The sequence below is a fragment of the Sciurus vulgaris genome (assembly GCF_902686455.1).
Source record: "Sciurus vulgaris genome assembly, chromosome: 5".
Classification (NCBI taxonomy): domain Eukaryota; kingdom Metazoa; phylum Chordata; class Mammalia; order Rodentia; family Sciuridae; genus Sciurus; species Sciurus vulgaris.
The window spans coordinates 28,359,816-28,383,924 of record NC_136465.1 but is presented as its reverse complement, the minus strand read 5'-3'; the positions used below and the strand labels follow the sequence as shown (position 1 = coordinate 28,383,924).

The following is a 24,109-nucleotide window of genomic DNA, read 5'->3' as shown; positions in this document are numbered from 1 at the left end:
TAGAGGAAAAATTTATTTGAAACTCAGGGTTTCAGAAGTCTCAGTCGATGGTTGGCAGACCTCATTGCTCTGAGCTCCCAAGGTGAGGCAAAACATCACGGTCAAAGATCCTGGCAGAGGAAAGCTATTCACCTCATGGCAACCAGAAGGCAGAGAGAAGGGGGAGAGGGCCACAGGAAGATGAACCCTTCTAGGGCATGCCCCAGTGACCTACTTCCTCTACCTACACCTCGACTCCCTATAGTTACCACTCTGTTAGTCCATTCAAACTACGGTGGATCAATTTGGTCAAAGCTCTCATAATCTAATCATTTCACCTCTGAATATTCCTGTATTAACCCAGGAGCTTTTGGAGGACATCTCAAATCCAAATCATAACAAAATACTACTACACACCTATTAGAATGCTAGAATCCAAAACAAAACAAAACAAAAAAACCTATTGCTAGAATCTAAAAACAAAACAAACAAAAAAACCCCAAAAACCTATTGCTATGTATTTGAGAATATGGAGAAACAAGAACTCTATTGCCGGTGAGAATTCAAAATAGTATAGCCATTTTGGAAGACAGTTTGGCAGTTTCTTACACAACAAATTATAGTCTTACCATACATTCAGCAATTGTACTACTCATTTATCCACTAACTTAAAAATTTAGTGTATATATAAAATCCTAATCAATATGCACAGCAGTTCCATTCAGAAACACCCCAAAGTGGAAGCAATCAAGACACCCTGAAGTATATTACAGTAATGTACATCCATACAATTAAATATTATTTAACAAAAAAATAAATGAGTTATCAAGCTACAAAAGAACATTGATAGACCTTAATTCATATTGCTAAGTGAAAACAAATCCAAAAAGGCTACTTATTAGACCATTTCAAAGAGAAGATCTTCTGCAAAAAGTAAAACTATAGAGACAATAAAAAACTAGAGATCAATGGCTGCCAGAGATTCAGAGGGAGAAGAGGAAGGTATACAGATGAAATACAGGGTATTATTTTAGAAAGAAATCTATTCATTTTGATATCTTATAGATAGATAAATGTAATTAGGCCTTCGTCAAGATCCACGAAACTTTATAGCTCAAAGAGTGAATGCTAATGGGTACAGAATTTTTAACAATCATTTAGAAAACTGCACAGGAAAGAGTACAGACTGTGACAGGATAATAATTACATTACCAGTGTACAAAACAACAGTATTAAAGGGTATGGATGAAAATGAATAGCATCTGTGAGACTAAAGGCAAAAACAACAGCACATAAATATTGCGCTCTGGTTCATAAAGTTTTTGCCCACATGCATATGAGATGAAAATTTTGATACTCTTATATAGATATACTGGAATTTAAAAAGTATGTATATTAATGGTTACATAACAGAAGCCAGGTTTCTTAGTAGTGAAAGGGAAATTTACAGATAAGTGGAGTACACTGGAATCAGCTATGCATTAACTGATTACAGTTAGAAACATCAGTATCAACATGTTTACCTTAATATTGATACCAATCATTTCAAATAGAAATATTTATTGATATGTGCACACAGACTGAGCAATCTTAAGTCAAAAACCCCAAATCCAAAACACTCCCAAACCTGAAACACTTTGAGCATCATGTCTACATGCAAAAAGTTTCAGATTCTCAGCATTTCATTTCTCAGATTTTTAGATTAGATATGATTGACCAATAGCTTATGCAAATATTCCAAAATCTGAAAAACTCCAAAATCTAAAATACTATGGTCCTCAAACATTTCAGATAAGAGATATTTAACCTGTGTAGAGTTCAACATATACACATATATTTTGGTTCTCCGTCAGGTGAAAGTTACCGAAAATAACAACATTCTATGGCAAAAGTGTAGCAATTCTATGGCAACTAGCATCCCGATCTTCATGTCTACAATGAAAGAAATCAGGGTTCCTTGAAGAAATGGTTAATTCTAGAACTGGGGTAAGAAAGATAGAAGATGAACCTAAAGCATTATGTAGTTTCCAGAAAATAAGAAAACACTCCACAGACAAAATTTTGAAGAGTAATGTCAAAGGGACACAGGAGCCAACTGAAAGAGCTCCTATTGGTTACCACTGAAACAACTGGAGTGGAAAATTAATAACTACTGAATTATAACCCAAGTACAAGACAAAACAATCAGTGTAATCTAACACGTGAAAGAAAGAAAATCTTATAATGAAGAACAGGTGTATGACAAAATACAACATTTATTTAAGAATTCTTAGAACATTAGTAATTGAGGGGAACTGCCTGCACTTGATTAATGATATCTAAAAAAAAAAAAAAAGAAAATCTACCACAGCTGGGTACTGTGATACATGCTTGTAATCCCAGTAACTTTGAAGGCTGAGGCAGGAGGATGGCAAGTTTGAGGCCAGTCTCAGAATTAAAGCAACACCTTGACAACTTGGTGAGATCTTGTCTCCAAAAATAGAAAAGGTCTTAGGATGTAGCTCAGTGGTAGAGCACCGCTGGGTTCAATCTCCAGGGGAAAAAAAAGATCTATAAACATCATATTCAATGATGAAATACTGTTTTCCCCCTAGACTGGGTAGAGGCAAGCATATTTACTGTCATCACTTTTTTTCAACATTAAACTGGAGCTCCTAGATAGTACACAAATATAAGAAGGAATAAACATTTAAAAGGAAGAAATAAAAATGTCATTATTGTTTGACATCACATTGCATAACTGTATGTGAAAAAAATCCAAAAGAAATAAGTAAATTTAGTAAGGTTGAATATGGGCCAATACACAAAAATCAATTGCATGTCTCTGTATCCCTCAAATAATTAAAATGTTTTTAAATGACATTATAAATAATTCACTATGGCACTGATAAATATCATAAAACATGAATAAATCTGGAAAAGATGTATAAGGTCTCAAAACAGAAAACTATAAAACCTTATTGAGATACATTAAAGAAGATCTAGAGAAGAGGCATATATTTTGATCAAAGACTGATTCAATAGTTTGATATGTGAATTCAATTGATCCCCTCCTACCACCACTAAACAAAAAACAAACAAAAAACAGTTTTTTGAGGGTGGAAATTGACAAGTTGACTAAAATTTATACAGAAATACAAAAGTTAAAGGATAACTAACAAAATTTTGAAGATCAAAATTGGAGGACTTATACCATGCATTATCAAAATGTTTTATGAAATTAAGTTTGGAATTCGTGAAAAGATGTCTGAACAGAACAATGGAACAAAACCAAGTCCCAAAACACCACATATATTGATAATAGACTTATATCAAAGGTGATAGTGAGTAGCAGTGAAAAAACTATAGTCTTTTCCAATGGTAATACATCAACTAAATATCCATATAAATCTTGAAGCCTCTATCACAACCTGCACAAAGTTCCAGGTTTATTAAAGAAAGTCCAAACAACCAGGTTTTGTGAAGATCACAGTGGAGAATATCTTCAGGATCTCAGGCAAAGAAAATATCTTATGACTGATAAAAAGAACCACATTAAAATTAGTAACTTCTGTTCATCAAAAGATACTCTGAGGGTGAAAGTCATTGAATGGAAGATGATGCTGGCCATACATATAATCAACAAAAATAATCTTATGTAGAACATGCAAAGAACATCTACAAAGTAATAAGGAAAAAAAAGATGCTCAATAGAAAAATGGGCAAGAGAACACAGCAAGAACTATAAGATATAACATGTAAAAAGATACTCAATCTCATTAATTTTTAGGAAATTATGAAGTAAATCCAAAATATGAGGCTGTAGTGCACCTGAAACTCTCACACGATGATGTGAAAGGATTAAGTCAGTACAATTACTTTGAAAAACTTATTGGTGATATCAACTAAGGCTGGTGTACATAGAGATCTATGAAAGAGAAGTGACTCAAGAATGTACATGATAGAAATACCACAACGAACATAAAAAAAAGTATGATCTCTGAGATTTTTTTTTAAAAGATCATTTTAACTACCCCCCCCCCAAAATAATACCAAGGAAGTAATTTCTAAATGACTCATTTATTGCCTGGACTACAGGATTCCCAAAGGAGGTTGTTTCTAAAAGAGGTTCATAAAATTAATAAATAGATAATTAGTTAAGAAGTTTTGCTTGATGGAAATAAACAGATTTGAATCATAAGTTTAGTCAATCAGTAAGGCAAAACTCAAAAACATACTTAAAAATATCTACAACTCTTCATTGACACTTCATAAAAGGAAAATAATATATAATACCTTGAGTAAGAATTCTCTGAGAATGAAGTTCCTTTAAAATGAAGTCTCTGACATTAAAAACAAAACTAAACAGAACAATTCATAAATTGGGTGAAGTAGTTGGTGTGATCTTTTCCCTGCTAGTCTTGTATTTCGGAAGCTATCAGAATACAAATCATTCCTTCCCTCACACACATTCTCTGAATCTAAACATAACCAGAGGTCTTAAGGCTAGCAATTTTGCAAAATCCTAAATTTAGTGAGCTTTCTATTTAAGACCCTTGCTGCCCATTTCTGTAGCCATTTCCCCAGGTAAAGCAACTATTCTCTTCTTGAGGAACGCTCTCTATCCTATTTGTAGCCTGTTCTCCTTTATTATGGTGAAGAATAGGTTACTGAATATACGTTTATGCATTCTTCCATGGTCATTCCAGTCATTACTTTTCAGCCAATCAATTATACCACCTAAACATTTACATTTGTAAGCAGAGGGAATTTTTGTTACAGTCAAATGGGAAATAACCAGGGGGGAAAAAAAAAAAAAAACAGATGCAATTCCAAAATCAAATTATACAAAATACTGGCCTAGAAGGTAATCTTTAAATCTCATAGGAGGCCTGCGGATAGATGGATATATGGAAGCAGTAAGAGTTTTCACAAGACCAGCCTTTATTTTGTTGGGAAACAATGAAGTGGAAACTAATCTGACAGTAACTGAAAAAAAAAAAAAAAAAAAAAAAAAAAATCTTGGGTTCTACCACTGGACAATATCAGATGTCTGAAGTATTATGGGTTCCAGACCCATCTAACTTCACAAAATTCCTCTCAGGACCTTCTTCCCAAAAGACATTTTCTAACTTTAATGTAAAGTGTATCTCTTCCCACAGATTTCTTTTAGTCCCTTCATAAGTATATTTCATCATTCCAGTATATGGAAAACACATTTCAATGTCTCTTACATTATTTCTAACTCTGGTAATAGAATTTCTGACAAAAGTATGTCCCTGGAACACATCCTCTTCAGTACCAGTAGAATACATATTTTGAAGAAGAGTAAGATACAAATACAGCTTGGATTTGTAGGTGAAGGAGGTAAGTGATGAGAAAAAAAAAAAAAAAAAAAAACAGGAAAAAAGAAGAGAAAAGAAAATGGGAGTACTACAGAAAAAATTTACAGCTCCTGCTGTACATTTTCATGACGGGCTTTGATTTAAAAAAATGGGGAAAAAAGTAAACAAGAAAACACTAAAATTAAGATATTAAAAGACGGTAATCTACTTATGCATATTTTAACACTATACTTTTGGAGATGGAAAGCCATTTTTTTACTTAAAAAAACCGATTAACATTTTCACCTTATTACCCTTGTCAAAGGAAATTAAAAGGAGACACTACTCAGTTTGTAGCACGGGTTCCATCATTAAGCTTGTAGAATGGATTCAATTATTAAGGTCTCAATATTGCTAACTAGCTTCCCCCAGAGTTCTGTATACAAGTCAAACCTGTGCGAGTGAAATTATGAGAAAGGCATAAAAACAATATAAACTGTTAAGTAGAAATCTTGGTTTAAGATTTTTAACCTAGCTCAATCACATGGCAGTTAAAGGTCATTAAAATGATGCTTCTCAATGGGATGCCACAGGACTCAAATGCTTTTGTTAGAATGAAACAACCGTTGTAATTAATGTGGATGGTTTGTGACATAGACCAAAACGATTGATAATATCTAAAAACCATGCGTCAAAAAATAAGAGTAAAGAGAAAATATTAAATTTTTGAAAACTTTCACAAAAGACATTAAGTAAACACTGTTCTAAGTGATATGGAGAAACGTTTGAGGAAAGGAAAGCATCGAAGAAACTGGGGGGAAAGGGAGTAACTGTGAAAAGGTTTGCTAATAACTGGAAAAATAATCTACCTCACCCCAATTACAGAATTTTTAAAAAGAATCAAAATTTCAAGATTATTCTTTTTACAGTGAGGGGGAAATCTGTAATTCTCAAGATGGAGAAACATTTGAAACACCAGGAAAAGGCAAGCAAGGAAAAACAAACTACTTTCAACTCTTCCTTCCCGTCAGTATTTTGGAGGAGCCCGATGCATCCTCAGTTCTGAGGACCCACCAGGAATCAATTCTTTGCCCTATTCTGAAGTCTAACTTCTCTACCCTAAGCCACCGCCTAAATCTGAATAAGGTGCTCCGATCTTTCCTACCTCGTTGCTATTGAAAGTATATACACACACACACACACACACACACACACACACACACCAAGTATATACCAGGCGGGTATATTGGCAAGGCACATCTGGAATTCCCGTTCCGTAATTTAAGTTAAAAGGCTGAAAAGACAGACCTTGTCTTTCGCCCCCCACCCGGGGCCGTGGTGAGGATAGCAGAGAGAGGCGACCTCTGTCCAATCTAGGGCGCAGCCTCGCGGGCTCCCTAGGGCTCACCCGGCAGCCCCCGAGCAAAGTAGACCTCCAGCCCAGCACGACAAGGAGAGGAGAAAGGGCATCTGTAACCAGAGACCGTTTTCCGAACTAGTCTCCAGCAGATAGTCCCTGAAAGCCAGAGCCTGAGCCCGAGAGCGTTTCTCGCGCCGACCGTTTGTATCGGAACAGCCAGTTCAAGCCCGCCGCGCACCGCGGCAAGATCTTCAAAGCGGCGGGCTTCTTGGCGCTCCAGGATTCCTCGCTGCAGATTCCACAGTCCATTCGTCCAGACCCTGAGGTGACTTGACTCTGCAGAGAGCCTCCTCAAGGTCCAGTGCGATATTAACTTGCAGATTATAAGTCAGTATAATTTAAATGGTTAGAATAACTCGGACTGCGAAGCGAGAAACAAGGAATCTGTAGCGAATCTAAACAATGGGAATTAAAATACTTTTTCTTTAAGGGCCAGAATCCGAACGTCACTTCCGGCAACAATAGGAAACGTCAAAACCCGGACAGTCCGCAGCTCTGGCTCCTGCAGCTTGAGGTGCTCGGAGTTCACAAAGGTCTAGTGCTGTTTCTGGTACTCTCGCCACCGTCATCTTCACCGGCGTGAACAAGTAAAGTTTGGATAGACTTCTCCATGGCCTGGGCATCAGTTCCCGGCTGAGCCATTTTCTTTTTGGCTTAAAGCCCCCGCCCAGAGGCCGATTCGTCGCGGCGGCGGTGGAGATCGCAGGTCGCTCAGGTACTAGCGTCAGCCTAGATATTTCAGATCTCTTTATCTCTTTTGTCTGTTCACCTTCACTTTTCTTCACGGAAATAAAGACAGCCAGTACTTGCCAGTTGGCAGAAACTGGTCGACCAGTAAGAGTTCAGGACCAATGATAGTGTAACGTATCTTGAGTGACAGCGGTGATGGCTTATTAAAGTGAAGAATCAGTGTCATGAGGCGGGAATGGGCGTTCCTTCTGTTTCTAGACCATTGGGCTATAGGTCAGCTTGGGACCCCAGATGGTGATCTAGCGCCGTTCCGAAATAAAGCCAAGAAACTACCAAAGGGTTACTTTCTTCAAACCCAAGTGTAGCTTTCAGGTGTTGTTTGGGTCTCTTGCCTCATTTTTTGGTTCTTTTATGAATGCAAACACAGGGTTACGATAAATTGACAGTTGCTACAAGCAGTCAAATTTTAGTACAAAATTTGTTAAACTTTTAATTTGTCTTCGCTTTTTTTGTTTCATTGTGACTGGGCTCCAATCTCATATGGTAAGTGCTTAATGAATATTACTAATTGGACAGAATGGCACAAAAGAATCCCAATTCTCTGGCACTTGACTTTTTTGGTTTTATTTTAGGTTCTGTATGTCTAATAATTGAGTCTACTTGTTTTACAACGATAACTTTTATTTTTAAGATTCTAGGTGTTTTTCCCTAGGTCAATTAATCATGACCCTTTACTGCAAATGAAGCCAATTTGTTTTCCATTTCATGATTTTTTCTTCTTCTTTTAATGTTTGGAGTTTGGTAACCACATTTCTAAGATAAAGAGATCTCCCCTCCATAAAAATGGTTTACAAATATATCACGTTTCAGAATGAAGCATTAAAAAGTTCTGTTTTATTTTCAGGTTGATTCATAAAATTTCATTTTTGTCTAGTTAACCTGAAATTTGTTTGCTAAGATACTTTATTACTGAGTAACAAACTACTACCCTATTTACCTCAGCTTAAAACAACAAACATCTATTATCTCAGTTTCTGTGCATCAGAGGCACAGCTTAACAGAGTGCCTCTGGCTCAGGTTTTTTTTTTTATGAGGTTCCATCAAGCTGTAGTTGGGAGCTATGTTCTCATTGGAAGGCTCCACTGAGGTGAAGAAGATTCCACTTCCAATTGCACTCATGTAGTTGGTGGCAAATCTAAGTTTCCCACTTCATGAATATCTGCAAAGGGCTGCCTCACAGTATGGCAACTGGGTAAACAATTCAAGAGAAAGCATCCAAAACAGAAGAAGACTGTGGTCTTTTATAACCTAATCTCAAAAGTTATAAACCATCACTATTGCCATTTCATATTTGTTAGGAGTGAGCCATTCAGTCCAGCTCAAAATGAAAAGGGAAGGAATTACACAGGTACATGAGTTCCAGAGACAGGGATCACTGGGTGCCATTTTAGAGACTGCCTAACATAGATATCCTGGATGATAACTTTTAGGAATTACTAGGTAAGAATAACTGAGAAAAAATATGTCCAAGAGAAATGCAGTCTTAACAAGGAAAAATTCTGGATTGATTGTAAAGAAGTAAACAAACTCATACTAGTATTATCATCTCTTGCAAAATGCTTTTTTCTTTTTTCATACTAATTATCTTAAGGCTTATTTTATATTTGTCTTGGAATATATTGAGAGATATATGTGTGAGAGAATCTACATAAGCAAAGCATTACCCCTCAGGAGATTGTGTGTTTCTTACCCACTGCCTTTTTTATATGGTTGAAATTGGTTCACAATAAATATCAGCAAAGATGGCTCTTAAGGCAGAAAGGGATTAGGGTGGGGCTAGGAATAAATATAGATAGAATGTAGGTCAGTGGCAGTCTGTGTTGGGAGAGGTTTGTCTTAGAAATTAATTTTGGCCAAGTATGGTGGCTCATGCCTTTAATCCTAGCTAATTCAGGCTAAGGAGGAGGATTGCAAATTCAAGGCCAGCCTGGGCGATTTAGGGAGACTGTTTCAAAATAAAATGAAAAGAGCTGCAGATAGAGCTTAATGGTAGAACTCTTTGCCATCATGAGTGAGGCCTTGTGTTCAATCCCCAGCACCCACCAAAAAAGAAAAGAAGAAGTGTAGTTTGGATGGCCTTAGGTGGCAGTACCACTTCTTCCTGCATTATGGGGCTGTACATCACATCACAAGCACAGCGTTTGTCAGTAAATCATATAAGATTGTTGGAAATGAAAGATTCAGGCTCCAGAGTTTTTTATGGTAATTTTTTGGCTATGACCCAATGTCAAATTGATTATGCTTGCTCCAGGTTTGAAAGATACTGTAAATTCTTATCTGTTAGTAAAATGTTATTTTAAGTTCATCTTCTAAACCTCATGTGCTTACCACTGACTTGAATATGGCAATTCACAGATTGTACATTTGGCTTTTAAACGAGGGCTCTCTGTCAGGTTGACATAATTCATTTATAGTAGGTGACAGTCACTTAACAGGTACAATGTTGGGCCCTTTAGATGCCTGCACAATTTTAAATAGATGCTTGGGGAAATAGTACAGTTCAAATGCTTCCATCCACAAATATTTTCCAGTAATAACTTCCAGGTAAACCAAATCTAGCTTTTGCTAGATTAAAAATATTCTCTTCATTTCACAATATGAAAACATTGAATTACCAAAAGTTTCCTCTTTTCTTTACTCACAGTGTCCTTGAAATTATTCAAATTTGTGACCTCATAAACACTCACTCATGTAAAGCTATATGATATTTTCTACATCGTGATGCAAATTTGGAAACTGAGGCTATTCCACTGCCTGGTCATGATAATGCAGCAAAATCATCAGTACTGAAGTCTAAAAACTTTTTGTGTAACTTATGTTGCTTTTTCATTGGAATATTTTACTTATGTAATATTTTTAAACTTATAAATGAAAGACATCTATTTATGGAAATGTGTTTCCTGTTTCTTTTTCTCTCATTGTTTTTTCTGACAAATTTCTTGACATACATTCTATAATAAACTAAGACATCTTTTACTGACGAGTAAATTTATATCATATTTAGGGCAAAGTACTTTAGTTATACAGAGATAGAAAAAGATGTGGTTTCAGGTGTAGGCAGCAGGTTTAGGGAGTTTAGATCTGTAATTAGTGGTTTGTGTATTCTTCAAGAACAGAATAAATAGGATTTCATAAACTATTTGAATGAAGGAGACAGACATGGTTGTACAGATTTATAATCCTAGGGATTCAGGAGGCTGAGACAGGATCACAAATTTGAGGCCAACCTCAGCAACTTAGCGAGGCCCTGTCACAAAATCAAAATAGAAAATTTGAGAAAGAATTAGGAATGTAAATCTACATCCTAGTTCAATCCCCAGGTTAATATAAATATAATTTGAATGTATATATGGGTATATACATTCATATATATTCAAATATATATGTATTTGAATGAAAAGTCAGGAAGACAGGGAGAAGGAGTAAGAAGGATGAATGCTAAATACGCAGACTCATATACCCATCTCCATTACTTCTTCATTTTATATTTTTAGGATATTTTTGTCAACATTTTTATAGGATCATAGAATTTTATTCTAGTTTTTCAATTATGTTTAAAATACACATAACATAAACTTTATTCTCAACTATTTTAATGTACACAGTTCATTGGTATTAAATACATTCATAATGTTGTGTCTGTAATCACCATCATCCATCTCCATAATTCTTTTTACTTGATAAAACAAAATCTACACCCACTCAACAACTGATTCCCATCCCACCTCCAGTCCTTGGCAATTACCATCTACTTTCCATATGTATAATTTTAACTACTCTAGATATGTCATATAAATAGGATCATTACTTGTCTTTTTATGACTGGCTTATTTCACTTGTTTTCATGTAGTATTGACTTCTGAACAATATTAAATCTTCCAATCCATGAATATGAGTGTGTTCCTATTTGTTTATGTCTTCTTTCATTTCTTTCATTTTACCTTTCATTGTAGAAGTCTTTTATTTGCTTGGTTAAGTTAATTTCCAAGTATTGTATTCCTTTTGTTGCTATTGTAAATGCAATTGTTTTCTTAATTTCAAATTGTTCATTGGTAGTGCATAGAAATACTACTGATTTTTATGTGTTGATTTTGTATTTTGGTACTTTGCTGAATACATCTATTAGTTCTAAGGTTTTTTTCAAGAATATTAATGTTTTCTACGTATAAGATCAAATAATTCATAAACAGATGAGTTTTGTTTCTTTCCACCTTGGATGTCTTTTTTGCCTTTTTCTAGCATAATTGCTCTTGTAATCATAGAATTTTGTTGCTAAGAGAGACTTTGGAGATGATCAAGTTCAAAACCTTTGTTTTATAGTTGAGAAAACTGGATCTTCAAAATTTAAATGTTTTCCACAATTCTCACATCTAACTAAAGAAGTAGTCTGAATACAATCCATGTTTTATATTGGTCTCTTTTCACTGTTAAATATTTCTCATCACATTTCTAACTTTCCTGCTATTTCAGGCTATCCTCAGTATTTAATACCTTGATTTTTGTAAAAAATAAGTTCTATGAGAATTATGATTTTCGTTGTTTTTTAATTCACTGAAGAGGTGAGTTGGGATATACTCTCATGGCTGATGATGATTACAGTCATGATAAGTGAATGATAGTGCAGTGAGAACCAGTATAATTAAAGGTAATGCTGGTGAGAAATGTGTAAGTTTTTTTTTAATCTACAAGTTAACACAGATGATAGAACATGTCTTTCAAATCAGGTTAACAAAATGAAATAAGCCCAAGATTCTCAGATTTCTGGTTAGGTTTTAAATAATACATCTTAATTTTTATGTTTATTTAGATAACATTTTGGTAACACTCATTAAAGAATGAAATTAAAGAACAGGAAAAGAAACCTTCAGAAAACAAAGTTATATTGTAAATCCTTTTGAATTAAAAAAAATCCTACAAATGGTATGCCTTTTAGTAAGAAAAACTGCTCTTGCAGGACCAGATCTTTAAATTTAATGAGTGGGGGCCTTTTTTATGTGTTTAATGTACCTTGTGACCTCTTAGTACTTAGCTATTTCCCTTTTCTCCTTAGAAAGACCTCCTTGTGGATTTACCCTTCTTTCATTCCTCTACAATTGTTGCCCTTAAATTTTAGGAGTGTGATTGGTTATCAGGTCTTTTCTTTTTAAAATTTCTCTACCCACTCTATTCAAAACTACTTTGGTGGTCTGTTCTTTTGAAAGTAGAGAAATAAATGGGCTGCCACTTTGATTCTCAGTGTCTCAAAATATTTTCTCACAGACTCTCTCAACATTCGTAGGCCATTGAATAATATCACATGATACCACTTAAATATTTTTAAAACCTAAAATAACCAAAAATCAAATTGTTTGCTTTCTTCTTGAAAAATATTTGAGAGGTATAAATGAATTTCTTTATCTTTAAAACTGAATAGAATGTGTGTTTTAGAGATTACTCTTTTTACACATTTTAGACCTTTATCTGAGGTAGAACATTTATTTACAAATTCCCTTATTTGGATTTCCAAGAAATGTTGAAGAAAACCATTTATAATGAGCATTGAAATGAGGCTATTCATATGTCAATCATTACCTAAATGGTATAACACTTTTTCTGAAGGTGCTTGATGGAACTGGTTTGCCTCAAACAGAAGTATTTAATGAGAATGCTTGTTTGAGACCTCCAGCCTCTTTTCTTCTCATTTTCTACTATGTAGATTTTATACCCTACATGGTATATAAAAATCATTCTTCATTACATACAGTTGTCTCCGTAGCATATACCATTTGAATGCTCAGTACCATCAAATTACTAAAAGCATTAGTACAGCTACCCTTTTATTAATATGAGTAATACTTTGTTTTTTAGCATGTTGTGTTTAAATATTGTGATTAAAGCTATGATGATTACAGATAGTTTTATATTTGATATACAACTAATTATGAAATAATTTCCATCTTATTTGTTTGTAGAAAGACAACTCTCTTGAAAACACTTCATACAAACATACTTTAGACATGTAGCCATCTACTAGAAGTAAATAGTACTGAAAACTATCATTGTTCTTATAAATTAGTAACTGGTATAGTTGCTGGCAATTAATCTTTAATTTGTACTACTTTCTAGGTAGAAGCTCCTTTATGGTATGTTACGACACACTTTATTATTAGACTAAGCCCATAATTCTTTTTTTAATGAGAAAACTACATTCAAAATAAGCTATTTCTCAGATTTTTGCATTAAACAAAAGAAATTAAGCTAGGAACTACTTACTGCTTTACCAATTAAAAAGCACTTTTATATACATTACCTTAGTGAAGGGTCGTAGTAACCCTGTAAAATAGATAGGATTGATTTCCCCCATTTTATAGCAAACAGAAGCTCATGACCTTGTTTGAAATACCTTAGGTCAAGTTATGGCATAATTGTAGCTTTAAATTCACCCTCTACAGTAGCAGTGCCAAGAAAACCTCTATACTTTTCTCTAAAGCAGACATTAGAGATCTGTTCTCTAATTTCAGCATAATAAAGCTAGAAATGAATTTAAAGAAAACCAAAAAGACACAAGTACTTCCAATTAGATTTTTTTAAACTGACTCTTCCATTAAGAATTTGGTCAATATGTAATAAAAGTATTACTATTAGAATTGCTATTGTTATTTTAATAGAGACAAGGATGCACAAGAATATAAATGATTAAATAGTGCTTATTTTTTAAATATTAATAAACAAAATCATTATTTTCACATATGCTAGAGAGACAATATTTGAAACAGTCTAAATTAACACACTATTTTATACACTTTTAAAATGAACAGCTATACAAATTCTCTAATGTATTTTGCATTTACATTTTCTTTTGTTTTTGTTTTGTGTGCGTGTGTGTTGTAGGAGATTGAACCCAGGGCCTCATGCATGCTAGATGAGTGAGTGCACTGCTGCTGATTGATCCCTAGCTCTACATTTTCTTTTTTATAGACCAAATAAAGAGACACAAAAATAATCTTTTTATTGTTATCTCAACACAATTTTTGATACATTTATAATAGTCAAACATCATTTTGGCATTTGTACTGTTAAGTATTTATATTCCTTGATTGTGTCTTCTTTTGATCTATATGTTAAATTTGATGAAATCAGAGATCAGAGGTCAAAGGTTTTAAAAATTAGCTTAATTTCCTGAAATCTAAAATACTTACTCTTTGTTAAATCACACCAAATTTGCTATGTCCTTGGTCATTCCTTTCAGAGTATTCTTTAAAGTTTCTAATTCCTTTTAAAAAACAATTTTGTTGAGGTATCATTTACATACCATAAAATTCACGCATTTTAAATGTGCAGTTCTGTCCTGTCCTCCCACCCTCTCTTTGAAGATAATTTTTGATATATATGCAGTTGTAAGAAATACACAGATTTCTTTTACATTTTTACCTTCTTTCCCTGGTAATGTTTTGCAAACTATAATATACTATCAATAAAGATATTGACATTGATACAATCCAATTGATACAATGGGTATGTGTGTATGAAATTCTTTGCAGGTTCATATTAAACTAACTCTACAGTCAGCAATCCCTCATGCTACCCTTATCTCTTTCTTAGCTATTGATGTTGAACATCTTACACACTTATCCACTGTGTATGTTCTTAGTTAAATAATTGTCTACGTCTTTTGGCCATTTTTTAATGGGATTGTTTATTTTGTTACTGTTGAGTTTTGATAATTGTTTTTATTTTCTAGATACTAGTCTTTTGTCAGATAAGTGGTTTGTGAATATTTTCTCTCAGTCATGGGTTATGCTTTTATCTTCTAAATATGAGCTTCCAAAAAGCAAAGGTTTACAATTTTAACGTTGTCCACTTTATTAATTTTTCTTTTATATATCACGCTTTTATGTCAAGTCTAGGAACTCTGCATAGCTTTAGATTGAAAAGATTTTCTTCTATGTATTTTTTAATTATATTTTTATGTCTTACATATCTGTCTGTGATTTAATTTTTGTAAAAGGTGTGAGCTTTAGGTCATGATTCATCTAATTCAGTTTTTTAATCATTGTTTACCATTCATTCAGTCAACAAATATTTGATGAGCAGTTTATATGTTCAAGGCACTGGGTTTTGTACTGCATTTATCCACTTTTGTGTGGCATCCTCTCCTCATCTTCTACTTACAGGCAGTCCTCATTTCCATGGTGCCACATTAACTAAAACTAGTACATGTGGGCACTGTGCTCTTTGGGTAGTCCCATGGTAATTGCTAACAAGTAGTTGTCATGAATGGTACAAAGCAAGGATTGTGTATACATACATGTAGGTGTATATATATTCATATATTTTATACTTACATTTGTATATATTATATATTCAAATTTTCTTGTAACAAACTATAACAAAATGAATAAAAGCATAATATAATAGATGATTTCCTAAATTATCTTAATAGACATATGTTTGAGTAAATATTATACAATAATCAAGAAATGCACCTGAAAAACTTATCTCATCCATTCATATGTTGATTTGGAAGGTCTAAGAAGTTAACCTGCTATCCACAAAACACTTCATAATTTAAATTGCTGGGGATATGAAGGTGTTACTAATATCTATGTTAGAAATAATTTCTTATTAGTTGGAAGATATATTTTGTGGTTCTTCCAAAAGAACTTTTTGACTCATTGAGTTTTCCGGTGAACTTTTAGAGTTCCTCAGGGAAGTATATTGATAGTGATTAAAAATGATAAAAGTACCTAACTTCCAAAGTGACACCTGTTATCACTGACTGATGACTCAATGATTTACCTTATTTGCCAGACTCTGTTAATTTATATAATGTATCAGTCTAAGCAAAGTTAACTTCAACTTACTTTTTATATTTATTAGTTATTATTTTTTCTTATCAAAAGTCAATGGCATCTCCCCAAATTTCATAGATCCTAAATAAATGAAATTTAGGAATAGGATTATGACTAGTTAGGTAATTCAATCCGAAATAATGAGGTATACTCTGAAATGGAATAAAAATTAAAGTTATCATTTAAAGAGGCTGGAAGGAATGTATATAAAACTGCTTTTATTGTTAACTACCTACTATGGATTAATTTCTCTAAGCATTATCCTAAGTTCCATGGGATAAGAATTATTATTCATTATTTTACTAATGAGGAAATTGAGGAGAGATTATAGCTAATCACATTCTGTGTTGGCGTTGGATCCAGATCTTTTTTCATATCAAAGCTTATGTGCTTTCTCCAAGTGCAATAACCTGAAAGAGCAGATGCAGCTGGGAACAACACTAGAGGTAGTAAGCAGTGACAGAGGTAAATGAGATGAGTACCAGTGATGAAGAGTCAGATGGTAGAATGCCGTTGACATCAGTGAGCTCTAATAGCTCTGGGCAGGAATAAAAACTTTCGACTAACCCTGAATTCGAATCTTAAATCTTCCATTTTCCAGCTATGAGATCTTAGGCAAATTTGCTTAACCTCTCTGGGTTAAGATAATACTACCTATCTATTAAGATTGTTGTGAGGATTAAAATGAGATGATATGTAAAAAATTTAAGAGCATATGGCCCAGAGTATTAGATAAATTGATTATAGCACAAAATAGTTTTTGTTAATATTTATAGTACTAAATACTATGTAAATAAGCATTATATACACACTATTAATGTTCCAAAGGAGGGAATGCAGCTAGGAATTCCATTATTATTATTATTATTATTATTACTACTATTATTATTACTATTATTATTATTATTTTCATACCAGGGATTGAACCCAGTGCTTAACCACTGAGCCACATCCCCAGTCTTTTTAATTTTTTTGTTTTTCTTTTCTTGAGGCAGAATCTTGCTAAGTTGCTTGTTGCTTGTTACTTGAGGCTGACTTTAAACTTGTGATCCTCCTACCTCAGCTGCTGGGATTGCAAGAGTGCCCTGCACAGCTAGGAATTCTACACACACATACACAAGAGTTGAAAGGATGTTTTTCCTATTTTGTTTAAAAATATTTTCTCTGCTCTTTAAAAAATCCTTAGCAAAAATAATTCTTAATTAATGTTTTGATATTTTCCTTAAAAGGGTTTCTTACTACTCTTATAATACTATTTATTTTCTTACTAATGGATTTCAGACTGTATTGCAATGAACTCTAAGGTAGCAGTTCTTGACCTTAGTACACTAACACAAACACGGGTTTTTTCGAATTCATATGCCTGGATTCCATAGCCAGGAGGTTTCTAGTTATGTAATGGTTGTAAGAGTAATAGAAATAATTTTTATATACCTTTTATCCAGATTAACCAGTCTTTAACATGTTGCCACTTCACTTTATTATTTCTCTTATAGACATAGACATCACTTTTTCTGAACTATTTTAGAGAAGGTTGCATAAATCATGCCTTGATGCTTCAGTTTTGTTTTCTAAGGACAAGAATATACTCATATATCCGTTATGCAGTTATCAGATTCAGAAAATTTACATTGATAAAACATTTTTATGCAATCTTCAGTCCATATGTCCAGTTTCTCAATTATCCCAGTAATATCCTGTATAGCAATTGTTTCTTAGTACAGGATCCTTTCCATATACTGCACTTAGATATCTTCTTTAATCTGAAACTATTGCTCAGTCTTTCTGTGGTATTATTTCATAAGCATTGGAATTTCTGAAGAAAAAATTATATTACTTTATGGACTCCATTTATGTTTCTCTGACATTTCTCAATTGAATTATGGATTTTGTCTGGAATACAATGTAATTGATTTTGTGTCTGTCTCAGGGTATCACATATAGAGACACATGATGTCTATTTGCTTTTATTGGCACATTTGGTTAAAGTACTGTAGGATTTCTTAATTTCTTTTTGCAAGCAATGAGTTATATGTGGGGCAATACTTGAAACTATAAAAATTGCGTTCTTTGTCAGACTCCATTCAACATCCATTGGTAATTCTTGCCTGAATTATTTTCTCTCTGAAGGTTGTAAAGTGGTGATTTTTCTAACTTCATTATTCTCTCTTTATTGGTCAGCATTGTAATGCTAAGAAAGACCTACTTCCTCTTCTTTAATTATGTATTTGTTGATTATTCAGGTAGACTGGAAGATTTTTTATGTGATGGATTATATTACTGTCATTTTTATTTGGCTCCCCAAATTGACCCAAATTGGGCTAACAGGAGCTGCCTTCAGAACAGCTCCAAGCGTTCATTTTTACATTATCTCATTGCGTTTGTTTTGTTTTCATTTGCTTTTAGCTTAAGGGACATTGATAATCCATATTAAGAAATATTGCACTAGGAGTGGCCCATAAAGGGGTCCCGAGTGGACTTGAAAGGTGAAAGTTGGGGAAAAATGCATCTTCTTCCTGTATACTTGTATCACACAGCTTCAGAGGGCACCTACTGTGGGCAAACCCCCAAAATATGTAACATGTAGAGTATAAAATTTTATGTCTATTAAAATTATCATTAGAGTTAAACTGTTAATTTTTACTGAAAAGTCACTGGATAAAATCAGGAGAAAACAAATCAAATAATTTTTGTGCAGATGTTTCAGCAACACTTTAACGATTGAACATTGAATCTTCGAGGCAATAAAATGTTGGTTTATGGATGTGTGAACCCTCATAGGACTGATGGTTCTTGATTTAGGGGAATTGGTTTGATAGCCATTATACTGGGCCAATTGCATATGTTAAGAGGGCCATGGAGAGGAATCTTTTTTTCTGTGGTTGTTCAATTTTTTTTTTTTTTTTTTAGAGAAAATGCTAAAATTTGCCTGGTAAGGGATAAGGGTTGAGGTGGATGCCTAAACATTTTAGACATGTGGCGTAACATGTATTATTTCATTTAATTCTCACAAAAATCATAAAAGTAGGAAAATTGTATTTTTGTGATATAGGTAAGGAAACAGCAACCCACAGATATTAACCCACAGATGTTTTATTACTCATTTCACTCTGTGTTTTTCTCCTCCTTACCCGATGTTTTGGAGTCCCAAACATCTTGGGGATTTTGCAAAGTAAATAAACTTCTGCTATCCTTCTGCACTTTTCCAGACTATCCTCCTGTTTTGTTTTTTGTTTTGTTTTTTCCTACATGACTTCTTTGGAAACCACTCCTCCTTCTACTTTTCATGTTATAGAAATATGTTGAAATAATTTTTTCATGGTAGTTGCTGTTTATTCCATAAAGGGAACGTTAGCTAATTAAGAACCTCTGTGCAGTCTTGTAAATATTTTTGAAAGGCTTTGTTTATTTTTTAATAATTCTGAATCTTATTACTTTCATTTACCTCATCCTACTGCTGGCTACTGGGGCTGCTATGCCACAGCAGCATAGGACTTTAGGAACAGAAAGTTAAATTTGAAATGTAAAATATGATAATAAATCAACCAACATATGAAATCCTTGTGCATGATATTAAATTAATAAAATAGCTATTGTTCAGTTTGCGTGATGCATTCCAACTGAGTATTCAAGATTACCCAGTTTGGTTACCAGTCCCCCACTCAACAGTCATTAATAGATTTCAGTGTCCTGTCCACTACTGTGCTACATGAGTATATTTGTGGGCAGTGTGGAATTGAACATGAATATTTTGCTCCTAAACTAAAATAGTATATGACTCTTGAGACATAAGGAGCTTTACTTAATGACTGTTGTTTTCAGGATTAATTGATAACCATGTTTATATAATTCTAGGAAAATAGAAGTTCTTGAATCTTATTCATTTGGCTGTTGTAAATATCTCTGTATTGTCTGTAGGAACAGTGGTTCAGTATTTAGTAATTCAGTGTTTGTGGCAATTTTATAAAACAGCTACAATGGATAACAAGAAGAAATTTTATTTCTATTTTTTATACATGAAATACACTAATTATTCTCTTTTAAGAGTGAATTTTTTTCCAAGAAAGCATTATCCATTTTCTTCAACCTATTTGTAGTGAGCAAATAAGTTACCAGCAGTACCTTTACCACAAAAATCCATATTACAACAGAACTAGTGATTTCAAATTCAAAAGCTTCTTCTGTATTCATTTTTTTTTCAACTTGGAATTCTTTGTATATTCAGTAATTTAACTATTCAGCTTTTTTTTTTGACCAAATAATTGCTATCAGTGACAGCACTATCTTTTATATTATGCTTCAGTGTTAAAAAATCCTTATGCCAAGATTTAATTAAGACTTTGATAATTCTAAAAATGCCATACCTTGAAATCAAGTTTTGTTTAATTCAATAATACAAGAACTCAGCATGAACTGCATCTTTTAGATCTCCTCATGTTTCATATCATATTTTGAATCTCAATTTTAAAGCCAGATGTTAAGAGATTACTAATGATAACACAAAAACCTGTTTCAAGATATTGCTATTGGCATTGGTGTCAGGCATTCTGAAATTTTTTGGTGGTATTAACAACCTTTTTTTTTTCCTAAGGACTTTTTTTCTGTGGTTGGGTGTTGGTCATTGAAAAACGAATTGCATTTACCAAAACAAACCAAAACCAAAAATTACTTGACCAAAATATAAAAATAATTAAAGGAGGTATAAAATTGTGTATAAGCCCTACAAACCTAGGCAAGTATAAACAAACAAATTACTTTATTCAGCAGGCAAAGCCTGAGAATAGCTAAAGTATTTCAATACATTTTATGAAAGTGTTTATCATCGTAAGCCAAAATGATTTTGTCAAAACAAAGTAATACCTAACATGTATTGATTATTAGGCATGAAATGAATTTGTAAACTCATCTCTAATATAACAGCCTTTTGAGCTTTAGGTATTATTATTTTTCCATATCACATATGTAAAAGCAGCAGTTTTGAGTAAATAGTCAAGTAACCTCCTCAAGGCCCCATAAGTAACCTTGCAGTTTTCTTTGAGCCACAATGATCTCCACTCTCCCCATCAATTTTTTTTTTTTTTAAAGAATCAGCAACTGGCTCTTTACCTCTTACTGCCTGCTGGATGCTTCCTGAATCACATTATCCAGTGCTCAATTTAAATGATGCTCATTAAAGCCCAGAGCTGAGGGAAATCACCCTGATTTTTTGTTCCCTAGCAACATGCCTAACAACAGCTGCTTAACCATATGCCACTAGAAAGATGCTCTAAAGGAAGTACATGGAAGTTCTTATTAAACGACTTAAATCTTAAGACTTCAGACACTATAGTTACCATGTTTGATTACTTACCTTTAGTGATGCAAAAGCAAAAGAGAAAAATAAATTTAATTATTTAAAATAACAGATACACTAGTTGTAATTAGCAACACGTGATTGCTAGGTATTTTCTTGCTATGTTAAACAGACCAGAAAAAAATGATGAAAATAAAATATCTTTCTCTTTGATTGGAAGTCTTAAAATGTTACATTTGTGTCAAAATTAAGTGTGCTTACCTTATAATGTGATATGACCTATTTAAATATTAAGAAAACTGAAAACTCCTTACAAATTTTTGTTGGCATTTTATATTTTTTGCTGTAAATGTTTTTTATTAACTCCATAGTTTTGCCTTTTTCATGATATCATAAAATTGGGATCATATCTTCATACAGGCTTCTTTTACTTAGTAATATGCATGTAGGTTTCCTCCTTGACTTTTCATGACTTGATAGCTCATTTCTTTTTAGTGCTAAGTAATATTCCATCATATGTATGCACTCACCAACTTAAGCACTTCTTGGTTGTTTACAATTTTTAGCAGTGATGAATAAAGCTTCTATAAACACCCATGTGCAGATTTTGTGTAGACCTAGTCTACACAAATTAGTTTTCAACTAATTTGGGTAAGTACCAAAAAGTATGAATGCTGGATCATATGATAAAAGTATGTTTAATTTTGTAAAAAACTGCCAGTTGTCTTCCAAAGTAACTATATCTTTTTACATTCCTGTACATCCTCACTAGAATTTGCTATTGTCAGTGATTTGAATATGCCATTTTAATAGTAATAGTTGTGTAATAGTATCTCATTGTTTTAATTTGCAATCCCCTAATGACATAGAATGTTGAGTGTCTTCTCATGTGTTTGTCACTTGTATGTCTTCTTTGGTGAGGTGTCTATTGAGATTTTTTTTTCTAAACAGGGAAAAGAACACACAAAATTTACTAGACTCTTCCTGAGATCTTTTGCCCATTTTTTAAGTGGGTTGTTTCTTGTTGGGTTTTAAGAGTTCTTTGTATATTTTGGATTATTGTCTTTTATTATATATGTATTTTTGCAAAGATTTTCTCCCAATCTGTGGTTTGTCTTTCCATTTTCTTAATCATCTGTGTTTTTTAAGCATTAAATTTTTAAATCTGAAATGCTGATTTAGGAACTGATAGCATTATAATGGTGTGCATGGTAGGGAGGGGGAAAGGTTAGTTTTTGTGCCTTCTATGCAACAAATTTTCCCACATTTTAAAATCATTAATATATTCCTTTTCTTTTAACCTCCAACTTCAACATGCACACAAACATGCCACCATTTCTAGTTTAAGCTGCTAGAATTTCAAGCAGTTCAATGTAAGGAGTAGTTAAAAATTATTAAGTATTCTTGTTTGGATCAACATGTAACCTAATGTAATAGTCATTGTCCAGATAATAGCCCATAATTTAGTAAATATACATGTGGATTATTCCTTTTTAAATATTAAGAATATAATACATTTGATATTCTTTTAAGCTCTACTTAATTTTCAAGTTATTCCTAAGAATTTTCAAAATTTCTTGCCAGCAGTTTTGGAGTTCTGTGTTCATTCACTTGTTATTTATTTTGTTTCATCTTTCTGGTTTTTTTCCTTTCTTTTTCTTTTTTTGCTTAAACAAAACTATATTTTAAATTCAGATAATGCTATGAAAAGTATTTGACAATATTAATGCTTTTATGTGAAAATCAGTATTTTTTTCCCAAACTTTTTAAACACAAGCAGGTATTAGTAGTCATCTTGGGTTAATAAAGCAAGAATATTTTGTTTGTAAGAATGATCATTAAAATAATTATTTGTATTAAAAGCTATTCCTTATTAATTTTTTTCAATGAATTTTTAATCAGGAAAAACTACTTATGTTAAAAGCAAGACTAAATAAGAAATCTAGGCCACTTGTTTTCTAAATATTTGTATATGGGCAAGTCCAGTATCTGTAACTGAAAAATTTAGAACTGCTCTGGTGGCAGGTCAAATGGAGGTGAGGGAGACTAGAGCACACCTTCTTTTGCTTTTCCCCAGGTTCCCCAGGGGAATCCATGGAGCTATGTGGAGAAGTGTTGGAAAATTAGTCCAAATTATGATTTTTATATTAAAGAAAGAAGCAAGTCAAATAGTCCACTGTTACTAAGCTATTTATCATGGAGTTCTAGGTGTCTAATTTATAAGGTTTCTGAATTAGACTTCAGGGCCTATGTTACATTTTATTACAGTCTACAACATAAGTGTAGACTGGCAAGAATTAAACCAAAAGCCTGTTTCACAGCTGTTATGCATCTGGGAGTTTGGTTAAAAGGAGCTAGTTTAGCTTAGCCTGAATTGTGATAAAAAGCAGGGTCTGGAGGCCTTTTAACTAAAGTCCTGTGCTCTGATCAGAGTTGTATTTAATACTGGCCCATAAGTCCACATAATTATAATTTGTAAGAGTCTTTAGGACATCAGTAACTTTTAAATCTTACCATGTGAAAAATGATTATG

At 33.2% G+C, this 24,109-nt stretch overlaps 2 protein-coding genes across 6 annotated transcripts in view; one reads left to right on the top strand and one right to left on the bottom strand.

The window, feature by feature from the left end:
• The window catches only part of CEP44 (centrosomal protein 44), a 51,944-nt gene that overhangs the window by 21,005 nt on the left and 6,830 nt on the right, over positions 1 to 24,109 (bottom strand). For 2 of the 5 annotated variants that reach the window (XM_079142695.1, XM_079142699.1), the window contains exon 1: positions 6,591 to 6,963. The exons of 1 other annotated variant lie outside the window; for it this stretch is intronic. The gene's annotated coding sequence lies outside the window, so the exon portion shown is untranslated. Of the gene's footprint in view, positions 1 to 6,516; positions 6,965 to 24,109 lie in introns of those variants that run through there. 2 more of the 5 variants (XM_079142696.1, XM_079142698.1) reach the window with 2 other exon arrangements.
• FBXO8 (F-box protein 8) overlaps positions 7,170 to 24,109 on the top strand; it is a 44,606-nt gene continuing 27,666 nt past the window's right edge. Inside the window, exon 1 of the mRNA XM_079142700.1 lies at positions 7,170 to 7,417. The gene's annotated coding sequence lies outside the window, so the exon portion shown is untranslated. The remainder of the gene's footprint in view (positions 7,418 to 24,109) is intronic.